This window comes from Bos javanicus, chromosome 10, assembly GCF_032452875.1.
Source record: "Bos javanicus breed banteng chromosome 10, ARS-OSU_banteng_1.0, whole genome shotgun sequence".
In the NCBI taxonomy this organism is placed as follows: Eukaryota; Metazoa; Chordata; class Mammalia; order Artiodactyla; family Bovidae; genus Bos; species Bos javanicus.
In genome coordinates this window covers 68,398,131-68,411,957 of record NC_083877.1, presented here as the reverse complement: position 1 = coordinate 68,411,957, position 13,827 = coordinate 68,398,131, and positions in this window count along the sequence as shown.

Below are 13,827 nucleotides of genomic sequence, written 5' to 3'. Positions count from 1 at the left end.
TTGAAATCTACTGGTAATCTCGGCACTTAAATATTGATTAGACTGTGATAAACCCCATGTTACAAGAGGACTATGGATTAGTCCCCAAATCAGCCGTGTTTATAAGGTTAAATTTCCTTTCCCTCTATTTCCCTTCTTGAAGAACAATATGGGGAAAAGGTCAAAGGATGACTGGGGAGTGTAGCTGTAAATATCTCTGAGTTTTACAAAATTGCATAATGTGCCTATTTATATAACTGGGATTGAACCAGCGTCACACAGGGAACACTGCTTTTTTTTTTATATTTTTGTTATTGTGGTAAAATATACATTAAACTTACCATTTAAACCACTTTTAGGTGCATAATTTGGTGACATTAGGCACATTCACAATGATGTGCAACCATTACCACCATCCATTTCCAGAAGTTTTCAACATCCTGAACAGAAACTGTGACCCAATAAACAATAACTCCTCATTCCCTCCTCCCCCATCCTTGGTAACCATGTATTTTCGCCTCTATGAATTTGACTACTTTCGGTCCCTCATATAAGTGGAATCATAGTTGTCTTTTTGTGTCAGGTTTATTTCATTTGGCATGTTTTCAGAGTTCAACGGTTACTTTCAATGCTTCATTGATGAATCTCTTATAGAGAGAGTAACTTAGCCTGTAGTATCTTGTGATATGATTTACTATGTCTCAAACTCAAAATCCCGTTTTGCCTTACAAAACAGCTGGCAGTTGGGCTCTGATTACCTTTTCTCCCTTTTAAGTCAGGTATTGCCTCTGTAAAATCTAAACAGGGAAAAAAGAACAGTAAGACTCTTCAGCAAGTGATTAATTTTGGCTGCAAGCATGACTTGCAATTCAGTAATAAAATGAAATCTTCCTCTTGTACCTAGATTGAACAAAATCAACAACAATATGTTCTGTTCACTGATCCTTCCTGTGAGCCAAGGAGAGATGGGACCATGACAGATGCCACTTGTTAGATGATAATGAAATGCAATTTGTGTCCAGCAGACCCAGCAGAAACACTCCCAGGCACAAGAGAAATCTGCCCAGATGTTATTCTCCATTTTTCAAACTAAAAAAGCCAATTCCTTGTCCATGTTGTGCCCAGGATGCTACCTTTTCTAGACTGAGGCTCGGGCATTGTTTGTCATGCCCAATGAACCAGTGTACCTAGTAACCAGCCAATCAGAGCTTCTTGCCTGCTTGAATACCAAATTGAGGAGTGGGAGGGTAGGCACTGAGAAAATAATAGAAAGGAAAAATAAGATCAAATATGATCACGTAGAAACCCCCAACCTAGTTCATCCCAGCTGCACTCCAATTACAATCAGTGGCTGCCAGGTATACCTCAAAACAGCCATAACAAAAAAGTAAATTCTACTGTAGGATAAGCTTCTCATGAGCAGTTCCCAGTTGTATCCGAATTCATGCCATCAAATGAAAGCCTCAAATTATGTGAAGCTTAAAACACAAACACAGGCAAATACGCATGCAAGACCAAAATGAGATACAGTGAAGGGGATAAATTAGCACCAGCTGCAGCCCAATTAAGCAAAGGCTTCCACAAGGGAACGCTTACTTGTGATTTACCTAAACAAACCCTCTTCCTTTTTGTTGCAATTTGCTGCTTATTAATTTTTCTTATTAAAATAACTACAAAGAGGAACCAAGAGCATTGTTATCACATCAGGAGAAAAAAACCTAGTTCTTCCAATCAAAAGAATGCTTTGAAAGGATATTTTTAGTCAAATATTTGTAACATCTTAAAAATATTTAAAATTTAAAAAGCAAAGTTACATATGTGCATATTTAAAAGAGTCAAAACTTATGACGAAAAAAACAGTAATTTCCCGCTCCGTCCGTTCTTACCTCTTCAGAGGCCACAACTTTCAAATCTTTCAGCCATTTCTTCTAGAATTTGTCTCCATAAGTACACTTTTCTAGATAATATGCTTCCATTGTGATTTCTGGATATGAATTTTTACCTTATCTGTTGATTTTCTGTTTGAAGAAGATTTTGCTACCTTTCATATGAGTCCTTCCACTACGAATCTCTCATCTCTCCTCCAAACTTCCGATACTGAGGGGAGGAGGGAGAAAAAGCTGAACAAAGTCTGAGGTCTTGTGCTACTGCATATTGTGAAGTGCACATATATGGGCAAAGAAGAAAATAAAATCACAGCCAGCTCTTACAGTTCTAAGCAAGTTTACAGATATTAATTCATTTACCCCTCACAGTGATCCTACAAAGTAGACGTTAGGATTATCCTCATTTTACAGATGAGAAAACTAAGGCACAGAGAGTTTAAGTAACTAAGAGACGCTTTAAGTCATCCATAGTCTCTACACTATATCCAAGGTAATAGATGTGACTGCTCTTCCAGGGTAAGAAGCAATACACACTTGCTAAGGAGAGAATGATCTTGTAGATGATAACAGTGTTGGAGATGCCTTGCCAGTGCTGGACACACATATGCAGCTGCGTATCAGCAAGAACACCTACAGAAGTTGGTCCATATTTTGTGGGGGAATGATGTGTATGCAATTTAGGAGTCTCTCTTTAAGAAAAAGAGCGTGAAATTGCTACCAAATGAATGTTTATTTAGAGTGGAAAAGAAATAAAAGAAAATCAGAAATCTAAAATACCAATTTTAGATTTAGATTTAGATTGTGAACAATACCACAGACATTACAACATTCATATAAACAACATCATATATTCATTAACAGTCTGACATACCTCTCTAGTTCCCCATTTTGGTTGCCTGCTGTTTGAGTACCTTTTATAGATCAACAATCTTTGAGTCTTCTATGGTGATCCAGTGGTTAAGACTTCAACTTCTAGTGCAGAGGATGCAGGTTCAGTCCCCGGCCAGGGAGTTAAAATCACACATGCCTCTCGGCCAAAAAGCAAAACATAAAACAGATACAGTATTGTAACAAATTCAATAAAGACTTTAAAAAATAGTCTGCGTCAAAAAAAAATTTTTTTTAAGTCTTTTAAAATGTTATTTTCTGATGAAAGCCTAGAAAGCAAATTCATTCTTTGCTCTACCATGATTGATAAAAATGAGTTTTTAGTATTAATCTTTTAGCATTTTATTTTAGTTTTACAGCTTGTTATTGGAAATATATGAATTTTAGGATGTTGTCCAATTTGAGGACATCTCTAATACAGAGACCTTTCATAATGAACTGACAATTTCAGGGCACTTCCTTTTTTATTGTGTTGTGTCTGTCTTGCTTATTCTTTGAATTGATGACATTCATAAACCAGAGACTGGAAAGGGACCCAAAGTGTGGAGCCCTTCAGTTCACTACTCAAGGCCTTAAGCTCCTGACCTCTAACAAATGCCCAGGCTGATACGACCCTCACCTCACAGCTCTGATGTTACAGCTCAGTTCCAGGAGACAGAGTCTGTTGTTTCTTCAGGAAAGAAACTGGCATCCTATTCTCTAAGAGCCAATCAGGTCTCATCTCCCAGGCTGGAGACTGAAGTGCATCGGCAGTGATGGCTGTGTGATTCAGGCCATGCTGGTGGGGCTGGCAGCAGCACTGAGAGGCAGGAGGCTCAGGCAGCCCCTGGAGCTCAAGCCACGACTCATTCCAGGAAGGAAGCCAGGGCTGGATGGGCAAAGACTGAGCCGAAAATGCTAATGAGAAGACTTGCCAGACTGTACATGAGCTGAAAGGCAACTATGCATTTCATCTTTCAAATCAAACTCCTGAGACATTCCACCAAAATAAAGAGATAAATCTCCATTTGAACAACTTTCATTATAAAGCCATGGAAAGAGCAAAGTAGGGTTTGTTCTGACTAGAATAGCTGTCAGGAGACTCGAGTCTTGCTGCTTGTTTAAGTCTGCAGTGAGTAAGTTATTTCACCCTAGCCTACAGTTCCTCACTAAGTGGGACTGCTGGAATGAGTCACCAACTCAGTCCTTTTCAGGACCCTGGACCAGCCAAACAAGAGTGTAAATGATAATGGACAGTGGCATTCCACAACAAATTAGAATATAATTGGAAGCAGTAAAGAAAGTTCTTTTGTCCAAACTTAGTCACTGGTGTGCAAACTTGATCAGAGGAACAGACTAACTTTAAAGAGTAAAAATCAAAAGCTTCCTGGTATTAGTTGCCTTTAAGAATGAGTGTGCACTATTTTTTTCTGATCAATATTTTTTGCTTATTTTAAAAACCATTATTGTTATCTCTGATAATAAAAGTAACACATGACTGTAATAAAAATTACAAAGTGTATGCCATAAAATAGTAGAAGTCCCTATAAACCCCAGAGATAAACACTGCTTGGTTTATACTTGTCCAAATATTATTTTTTAGTGCATACTATTACAGATCTTTAGAATATTTATAAATTGAAATAAGAACATACATAATGCCTTTTCACTTTTACTTTTTTCAAAAAACTTGGCTCTCAATCATGGACATCATTCCATATCAATACATGCAGAGCAGCTTCTCTTTATGCCACCATCATGTCCCATTGTACAGAAGTATCATGAGTGTTTAATGCTATTGGCATGCATTTGGGTTGTTTCCAGTCTTCCTAAATAGGAACAGCATTGAATAAAATTCTTGTACAATAATCTTTGTGCACATCTGGAAGTGTTTCTGCAAAAGGAATCCTAGACAAGGAATTGCTGTGTCAGGGACTATGCATATATTTCTTTGAACAGATACTGTCAAACCATTTTCTAAAAGAATTGAGGCAATTTATACCCACCACTGCTACTTCTCTCTCACTTTTGCTAACACTTGTACTCCCAAACTTTTTTTTACAATCTAATTTCTGTAACTGCAAGGAGACCAATCGGTCCATCCTAAAGGAAATCAGTCCTGAATATTCATTGGAAGGACTGATGCTGAAGCTGAAACGCTAATACTTTGGCCCACCTGATGTGAAGAGCTGATTCATTAGAAAAGACCCCGATGCTGGGAAAGATTGAAGGCAGTGGGAGAAGGGGACAACAAAGGATGAGATAGTTGGATGGCATCACTCACTCAATGGACATGAGTTTGAGCAGGCTCCGGGAGATGGTGAAGGACAGGGAGGCCTGGCATGCTGCAGTCCATGGGGTCGCAAAGAGTCAGTTGGACACAACTGAGCGACTGAACAACAGCAGCAACAACATCCACAACTGTATATTAAGTTTCTGCTGAAGCAATTTTTTTTTCTCTTTAGAATCACCCTCATTTCTACCAAAGACAAATTAAGACTAATTTACTTGCAAAATAAGTTTAGTCTCATTAAACTTGGCTTGATTATTTACATAAGTCCAGCAAGAATAGCAATTGACCAAATAAGCTCTTTTGAATCTGCTTTACTGGAATTTTTCATATGGAATTTCCAGATTGAACTTTTTAAATGCCTCTCAAGGCCAGGAAACCAAGCCAAGAACTTGCCATCAGGCTTGCCTGCAAGACACCATGCTCTTTTTCCAAGGGGCTTTATGGTTCCATAAAGTCAATCTAGTTCCATAAGGCCATTTGGTCATATCTGATTATGTATATATTCTCAAATATGACATTCCTGTCAAAGCCATGGTAATGTTTATAATCAATGTTTCCAATTGTGTCCTGTTACACTGAGAACAGATTCTTAGTAAACGTATGCAAATAACTATATTGGCATGAAAATAAGAGTACTTAACTTAGAGTTTCTAAATTCTGGAGGGATTATATAGGGAAAAAATGTTTCAGTTCTGCTTACAAAGGTATAGTTAAACAAATTGTTGTAAATCATAGTAGAAGAGGAAAAGTTTCCTTATATCTACAAAACAAAGATTTTTAAAAGATAGCAATATTTCAGACAAAATGTTATAAAATTTATAATCATATTCATCAGTTCATTAAGTTCTATGTAACTAATTCTTGTTGAACCTGATCTTCTCTTAGCAGTTTTATGAAGCCATCAGGTTTCCCATTAAGTTCTGTTATTTCTTATCTAGTTCAGTGATACAATCTGAACATTATCAGAAACCTATATTTGCCAAAAAGTCCTTTCTACAAATCTTGAAGATGAAGCGTTTTTGTAAAAGAATTAGATTAAAACAATAACTGTCTTCAAATGACAAAAAATGTTGTGGTTGAATATCCAATTGCAATGCAATTTTTTCCTGATTCAAAAGATACATCACCTGGCCATTGATGAGTGAGCTTAATAGTGACTCAAACCAAGAAGATACGCGAGGCATTCCTACAAGAGAGTGCAGCCCTCACCAGATCCAGAAAGGCCACTCCCCAAAATAGCCTGATAAAACAAATACCTTTATTGCATCATTAACAAAACAATAAATATTGATATGACAAAGACCCCATAGGGACTGGGACCTCTTATGACAAACTCTTCTGAGAGCTGATAAAGAGATGCTTAGAATCCCAGTCTATCCGTTTGGTTTCCAAGTGCACACTACTTTGGGTACCTTCAGGATGACAGAAATTAGAGAGAGTTTTCTCATCAACCAACAAGCCAAGCTCTTACAACATTGAACAAGATGAAAGGAAAACCTAATCACACCAATGGTTTTCCTCCTTATGACAAGTGACACAAAAGACAGAGACAAAGAGAAACAGAGACCATCTCTGGGAGGAAACAGATCCACAAATTAAGAGCACTCTGACAAACTTGAAACTGAGTCACCAAGTCTTAAGAAAGTAGCTCTAAAAATATCAATATAGATATAAATTTTTCTGCTAAATCAAATTTTTTTAGAAAAGAGAAAAACTCTTTTCAATAGGCTCTGCAGACAGCCTGATATATATAGTAAGGATTCTCACCTCCTGCTGGCTTTTTTCAGGTTGTCCCAGCTGCAACAGCTTTGGGCCGAGGAGTGTCCAGCCAGTAAAGTTGCATCATGTCCTGTTGCCAGCTGTCAGGGAGGAAGAAATTTCTTCTACCCATCTAGGTTCTTCTGGCTAGCCTAAGATTAAAATGACATACACAGATTAGCAGGAGAAAATCAACCAAAAGTTTAATTACGTGTATAAACAGGAGAGACCCAGGAAAACTGAGTAACTTCTCCTCAAATTTAAAGCTTTACCAATCAGATAAACATGTCTTATTTAAATTTCTCACATTTGGATTTATTGCTATATAAGATAAAAAGATATGTAAGGATTCACTAATAATAAATCATCAAATAATAAAGCTTCCCTGGGGGCTCAGATAGTAAAGAATCTGCCTGCATTGTGGGACACCCAGGTTCAATCTCTGGATAGGGAAGATCAGCTAGAGAAGGGAATGGCTACCTACTCCAATATTCTTGCCTGGAGAATTCTGAGGACAAAGGAGCCTGGTGGACTACAGTACATAAATAATAAACATAAATAAATAAAGCAGTAAGAAAAAAATAGCATAGTACTTTCTTAAGCTTGCTTGAGTTTCTTAGGCTTTCTTTAAGCTTAGGCACATAAATTAATAAATTATTAAATGAAAGTACATATGACTCAAGTGGCTGTTATACATTGGAAGCACCATGAGCCCACTTCAATTTCTCACACTTAGGAGGTTCCAGAATTGAGGCTGTGCTCTGGTTCCTGCCACCTTCTGAGCAGCCACTCATACCCTTGGGCCCACATATCTGGACACCCTCTACAGTAGCAGGACCACACAGGGAGACAGGCGGGGCAAGATGGCTAACAGCACATATCAACAAGAGTATGAAGGGGAAATGTCTCCATGAGTCTTCCTTCAAATTCTAATAGAACCCCAAGTTCAATGTCTGTTCTTTCAGTGGACATTGGTTGTAGCTCACTCAGTTGTGTCCAACTCTTAGTGACCCCATGAACTGCAGCACGCCAGGCTTCCCTGTCCTTCACTATCTCTTGGAGTTCATGCAAACTCGTGTCCATTGAGTTGATGATACCATTCAACCATCTCATCCTCTGTCTCCCTCTTCTCCTCCTGCCCTCAGTCTTTCCCAGCATCAGGATCTTTTCCAATGAATGGATATGGCTGGTCTTTAAAATGTGATGAGCTAGCTGGACTCATAAAAGTTTCTCTCTTTTACAGAACCAGTGTTGTTCATTCCTGGCAGCAGTATTGCCTTGGAAATGGGAGTTCCCTTGGAAAAGGGCCTATTTGTTTGATTTCTAATGTTTTCCCTAGTTGAGAAAGAAGTGCATGAACAGGGTCAAATAAGATTCAAATAGTATGAGATGAACTGATGAAAAGTAAGCATCTCAGTCCAGCTCTCCTGTCTTTCCACACCTGCTAATAATTTCTGGTATATGCTTCTAATAATTTCTTCGGCACACACATACAAATCAATTTTGGACATAAATGAAAGCATATTATGCACACTGTTGTGTCCCTTGGTTTTTTCCCAGCTGACGTACTGTGTGATCTTCACATAGGATGTGTCTCAGTCTTCTTAATATCTGCACGGTGTCCTGTGAAGGCTCTGCCACAGGTTATTTCACCAGTGCTCTGCTGAAGAGGCCTGAGGCTGAACTCATCACCAGGTAGGATGTACACATAGCCATTTGTGCATATACGTTTGTACATGCACAGGATCTACTCCTAAAATGGAATTGCCATGTCATAGGATTTTTGCATTTTTAACTTGGCTAGATATTCCCAAAAGCTTTCCAAACTCTAGTTTTCCCATTTCACATTCCTGCTAACAGCATGCAGAAGGGCCTTTCTTCAGTCCCTCAAAAGATGCTCTTTACGGATTAGCAATCCCACACATACTATACAAAATAAAAACATCCTCAGGAAATGGATTTCTAAATGAAAGATCCAAATTACACAAATTGGAAACTGTCAGGACCCCTTGAAGGGGTCAAATGGGGTCCATTGACATGAGCCTCTCTTTATTTATTTTTTTAATTTTAAAGTCTTTACCGAGTTTGTTACAATATTGCTTCTGTTTTATGTTTTGTTTTTTTGGCCAAGAGGCATGTGGGATCTTAACTCCCTGACCAGAAATCAAACCTGCGCCCCCTTGCATTGGCAGGCCAAGTCTTAACCCCTGGACCACCAGGGAAGTCACTGAGTCTGTCTTTATGATAACATTATTTGTCTCCATTTACTCTAGGATCTTTGGGAATCACACCAGTTCTGCAATTTTACCCATAAATCACTATCTCTGAATGAGGTGACTGTCCCAACACCTCTTAAGTACTCACCCTGAAACAGTTTTCTAGCACATTCTTCCATTCTGAAGCTGGAACTTGTTCCCTACCCCCAAGTTATTACCAGAATCATTCTCCATCGCCCCTGAATCTGCTCTGCTCTAACTGAGCCACTGACTGCCCAAGGAGACAATGACCACCCTCACTGCCATTGATAATAATGCTGCCTTCAGATTATGTAGACCTTCTCCATCAAAGTGTTCATAACATTTAAATATATGTTACCTCATTTATATATGGATGGTTATTTAGAATAGGATAAATAAAATAGACATTTATGTAATTAAAATGAGACTTGTTATTACTACACTGCCTAAAGTTGGCTTCCCTGGTAGCTCAAACTGTGAAGAATCTGCCTGCCAATGCAGGAGACCCAGGCTCGATCCTTGGGTCAGAAAGATCCCCTGGAGAAGGGAATGGCAACCTACTCCAGTGTTCTTGCCTGAAGAATTCCATGGCCAGAGGAACCTGGCAGGGTACAGTCCTTAGGGTCACAAAGAGTCAGACATGACTGAGTGACTAACACTTTCACTTCTTTTCACTTACCTCATTTATGGTCACATGGTCTTGCCAGGACCAGGAAAGGTATTGTTGAAGCTTCGTGGAGATATAGGGAGAGATTATCTTGTTTTCCTCTGCAGCAGCTGTGAAAATGAGATCCTGGGCCAAGGTCCCAGGATAAATTAAGGTGGATCCAAGGAAACTAGGTAACAAAACTTGAAAGAAATCCATTAAATGATGGTTCTTTTTTTAGTTTGATTTCCTCTGAATCTGTGAGTGACATTTAAAACTGCAGAGTCAGGGGAAAGGGGGGGCCACTGAGATGCCAGACCTCCTTCCAGTGGGCATGAGTGTGTTGGCAGACAGTCTTGTGCCTCAGTCTGACCCACTGGAGGGGACAAGTGCCAGGACTCTTTTAACCTTTGATAAAAGGATAAGGAAGTGTTGTGAGGATGGTTAGGGAAGAAGTAGAAGAAGTGGGAAGGACGAATTTGGCCGTTTCTATCCTGCTGCCAGTTCAACAGGTACCTGATTCTAGCGTGATGCAGTAGGTTCTTTTAGGTATCTTCAGTTCAGTTGCTCAGTCGTGTCTGACTCTTTGCAACCCCATGGACTGCAGCATGCCAGGTTTCCCTGTCCTTCACCATCTCCCGGAGCTTGCTAAACTCATGTCCATCAAGTTGGTGATGCCACCCAACCATCCCCTCCTCTGTCGTCCCCTTCTCCTCCTGCCTTCAATCTTTCCCAGCATCAGGGTCTTTTGTAACAAGTCAGTTTTTCGCATCAGGTGGCCAAAGTATTGGAGTTTAAGCTTCAGCATCAGTCTTTCCAAGGAATATTCAGGACTGATTTCCTTTAGGATTGACTGGTTTGATCTCCTTGAAGTCCAAGGGACTCTCAAGAGTTTTTTCCAACACCACAGTTCAAAAGCATCAATTCTTTGGTGCTCAGCTTTCTTTATAGTCCAACTCTCACATTCGTATACGACTACTGGAAAAACCACAGCTTTGACTAGACGGACCTTTGTTGGCAAAGTAATGTCTCAGTTTTTTAATATGCTGTTTGGGTTGGTCATAGCTTTTCTTCCAAGGAGCAAGTGTCTTCTAATTTCATGGCTATAGTCACCATCTGCAGTGATTTTGGAGCCCCCAAAACAAAGTCTGTCACTGTTTCCATTGTTTCCTCATCTATTTGCCTTGAAGTGATGGAACCAGATGCTATAATCTTCATTTTCTGAATGTTGAGTTTTAAGCCAACTTTTTCCACTCTCCTCTTTCACTTTCATCAAGAGGCTCTTTAGTTCTTCTTCACTTTCTGCTGTAAGGGTGGTGTCATCTGCATATCTGAGGTTATTGATATTTCTCTTGGCAATCTTGATTCCAGCTTGTGCTTCACCCAGTCCAGCATTTCACATGATGTACTCTGCATATAAGTTAAAGAAGCAGAGTGACCATATACAGCCTTGATGTGCTCCTTTTCCTATTTGGAACCAGTCTGTTGTCCCATGTCCAGTTCTAACTGTTGCTTCCTGACCTACATACAGATTTCTCATGAGGCAGGGAAGGTGGTCTGGTATTCCCATCTCTTTAAGAATTTTCCACAGTTTGTTGTGATCTACACAATCAAAGGCTTTGGTGTAATCAATAAAGCAGAAGTTGATGTTTTTCCGGTATTCTCTTACTTGTTTGATGATTCAGCGGATGTTGGCAGTTTGGTCTCTGGTTCCTCTGCCTTTTCTAAATCCAGCTTAAACATCTGGAAGTTCACAGTTCATGTACTGTTGACAGGTAAATTTACATTAGGATTCTTTAGAGTTCACAAAGATCAATTCAAGTAGTGAGTGGTTATTTGGGTGAGAGAATCCCCACGGGTCTGAGAGGGACTGTATATCTCATCCAGGACCTAATTTATTTGGAAAAGTAATGTTTATAGTGGGATGCTTGGTTTCTAGAGAGAACCAGGAAGTGATTTGCTGGCTCCTCTGACCTCTCCAGTCCAGGAAACTGCAGACATCAGTTGTCTTTTGGAAGGCTCCACCAGCTTACCTGGATGTCCCAGGGCAGAACCCAACTAGGGAATCCTCAGAGTCTCACTGTGTCCCCAAGGCCACCATCACCAACTAGAACCAACCCCTGGCACAGGAGACTCAGCTGGAAACAGCATGACACCTTCAATATCCTCAGATGTTCCATGGACTTCCCTCAGGTTTTCAGGAGAGGGCCAGGGGCGGGGAAAGGGAGGAAGAAGGGAGTTAACAGTTGTTACACCTACATTCTGTGCCTGGAGCTATGCTAGAAGCAGTCTTCAGTATTCATCAGTTCGCTGGTGGTAGGTACTAGTACAGACATTCTAAATGGGGAAACTCAAGGATCAGAGAGGTTCAGTAACTAGCCTGGAGTCATAGAGCCCTTCAGGGTCTATGTGGACAAATGCTAATTTGGCCCTCCTTCCTCCTTCTTAAGCAACAACACTGTCTCTCCCGGGTTCAAATAGGACCAACCCCAGGGGTGTACATGTGACTCAGAACCAGCCAATCAGCAACCTCCCCCAGACTTGTTGAACCCCTTGGCAAAGACATTCTCTGTCTTCCACCCATCCTTGTGCTAAGGATCATACAATTCTAGAGTTGCTGAGGAAGATTCTCCTTAGAGTGAGGCCAGCAGAAAGATAATCAGAGCAGAAAGAGAGACAGAGACAGATTTCCAATGACATCTTTGAGTGCTTGGATGTTACTATATCTGAAAGCCGAACATCTCCCTAGACTTTTCAGTTATGTGACCAATGGAGCCCTTGCTTATACTATTTTGATTAGTGCAGTAAAAAGCTGGAATTTGAATCAGTTTTGACTGACTCCAAAGCCAATGACATTTCCATTACACTACACAGAGCTATTTTTCCCAAAAAGACAGCACTTGCTGAGCCACCATTTTCTTACGGCTGATACGCACACCCAGTAGCTCTTTTCAGAGTACATGTCCATTCTGGGCTTAAGGCCACATCTATTCTGGCCCATTGACAGAGTCACCCCTCTTCAACAGGTACATGCTCACATGCACATATTTCTCTGGGGGTTGGTGGCTGGAAAGGTTTCCCTTGGTATCTGGTCCCCAATCATACTCTGTGACCTTGTGCTGTGTTGCAACCTACCCAAGCTGCGGTGGTGCAGGACCCTTAAAGGTGCCAGCTGAGATTTTGCTGGGACCCCAAGTGCTTTGGGGAAATGGGGGCACCAGCAATCATCACAGTGTTCCTGGGAAAACACTGCCAGGAGACTGTCTCTATCGGTTTGTCTCTGTCTGCTTGGGCTACCATAACAAAATACCATAGACCACAAGGCCTAAGAAACAGAGATTTATTTTCTCACAGTTTTGGAGGCTGAAAGTCCAAGATCAAGGTGCCAGCAAAGTAAGTTTCATCCTGAGGCTTCTTTTCTTGGCTTGTAGGTGGCCCCATCTCACTGGATGGATGCCTGTATGGTCTCTTCTTGCCTGTAGGGGGTGGGGATGTGTGTGCATGGTGGGGAGGGATGTGTAGATCGGGTGGGAGAACTAGGGAGAGTGTTCTATGATGGTATATTTTCTTACAAGGACATTAATCCTATTGGATCTTATGACCTCATTTAACTTTAATTACTTACATAAATTATTTCCAAATACAATCATGTTAGGGCTTCAACCTATGAATTTGGAGCAAGACAGAAACATTCAGTCCATAACAGAGATGTACTGGAGGTTTTCAGGCCAAGGAGATGTGGAGAAAATGCAGAACAGAATATACAAGAGAATTTGCAGGCATTTGGTGCCACTTCCCAGGGTCCAGGCTTGGTACTTGGCAGTGCTCAGGATGGGTGGGTGGCTTCTGGACCTGAGCTTCTCTGCTGTTTCATTACAAGACAAAATGTTGGCTTTTCTTCTCTTGTTCTGGTAGCAATATGTTGGGACTAGCTGGTTTCAAGATAAACCCACATCTTAAGGCTGTGGCATCCCAGCTGGGAAAAGTAAATTAGTTAACTGAAAATGAAAAATAGGAAAATTAAACCAGCAAATTCTCCAAACATATTGGGCCAATTTAAAACCCAGGTTAACATTGATTTATTGTTTTAATAAGATTCCTGTGTAAGGAAAAATGACTGGTCTGCAACATAAATAAGTACATGGGAATGTGTTCATTTGT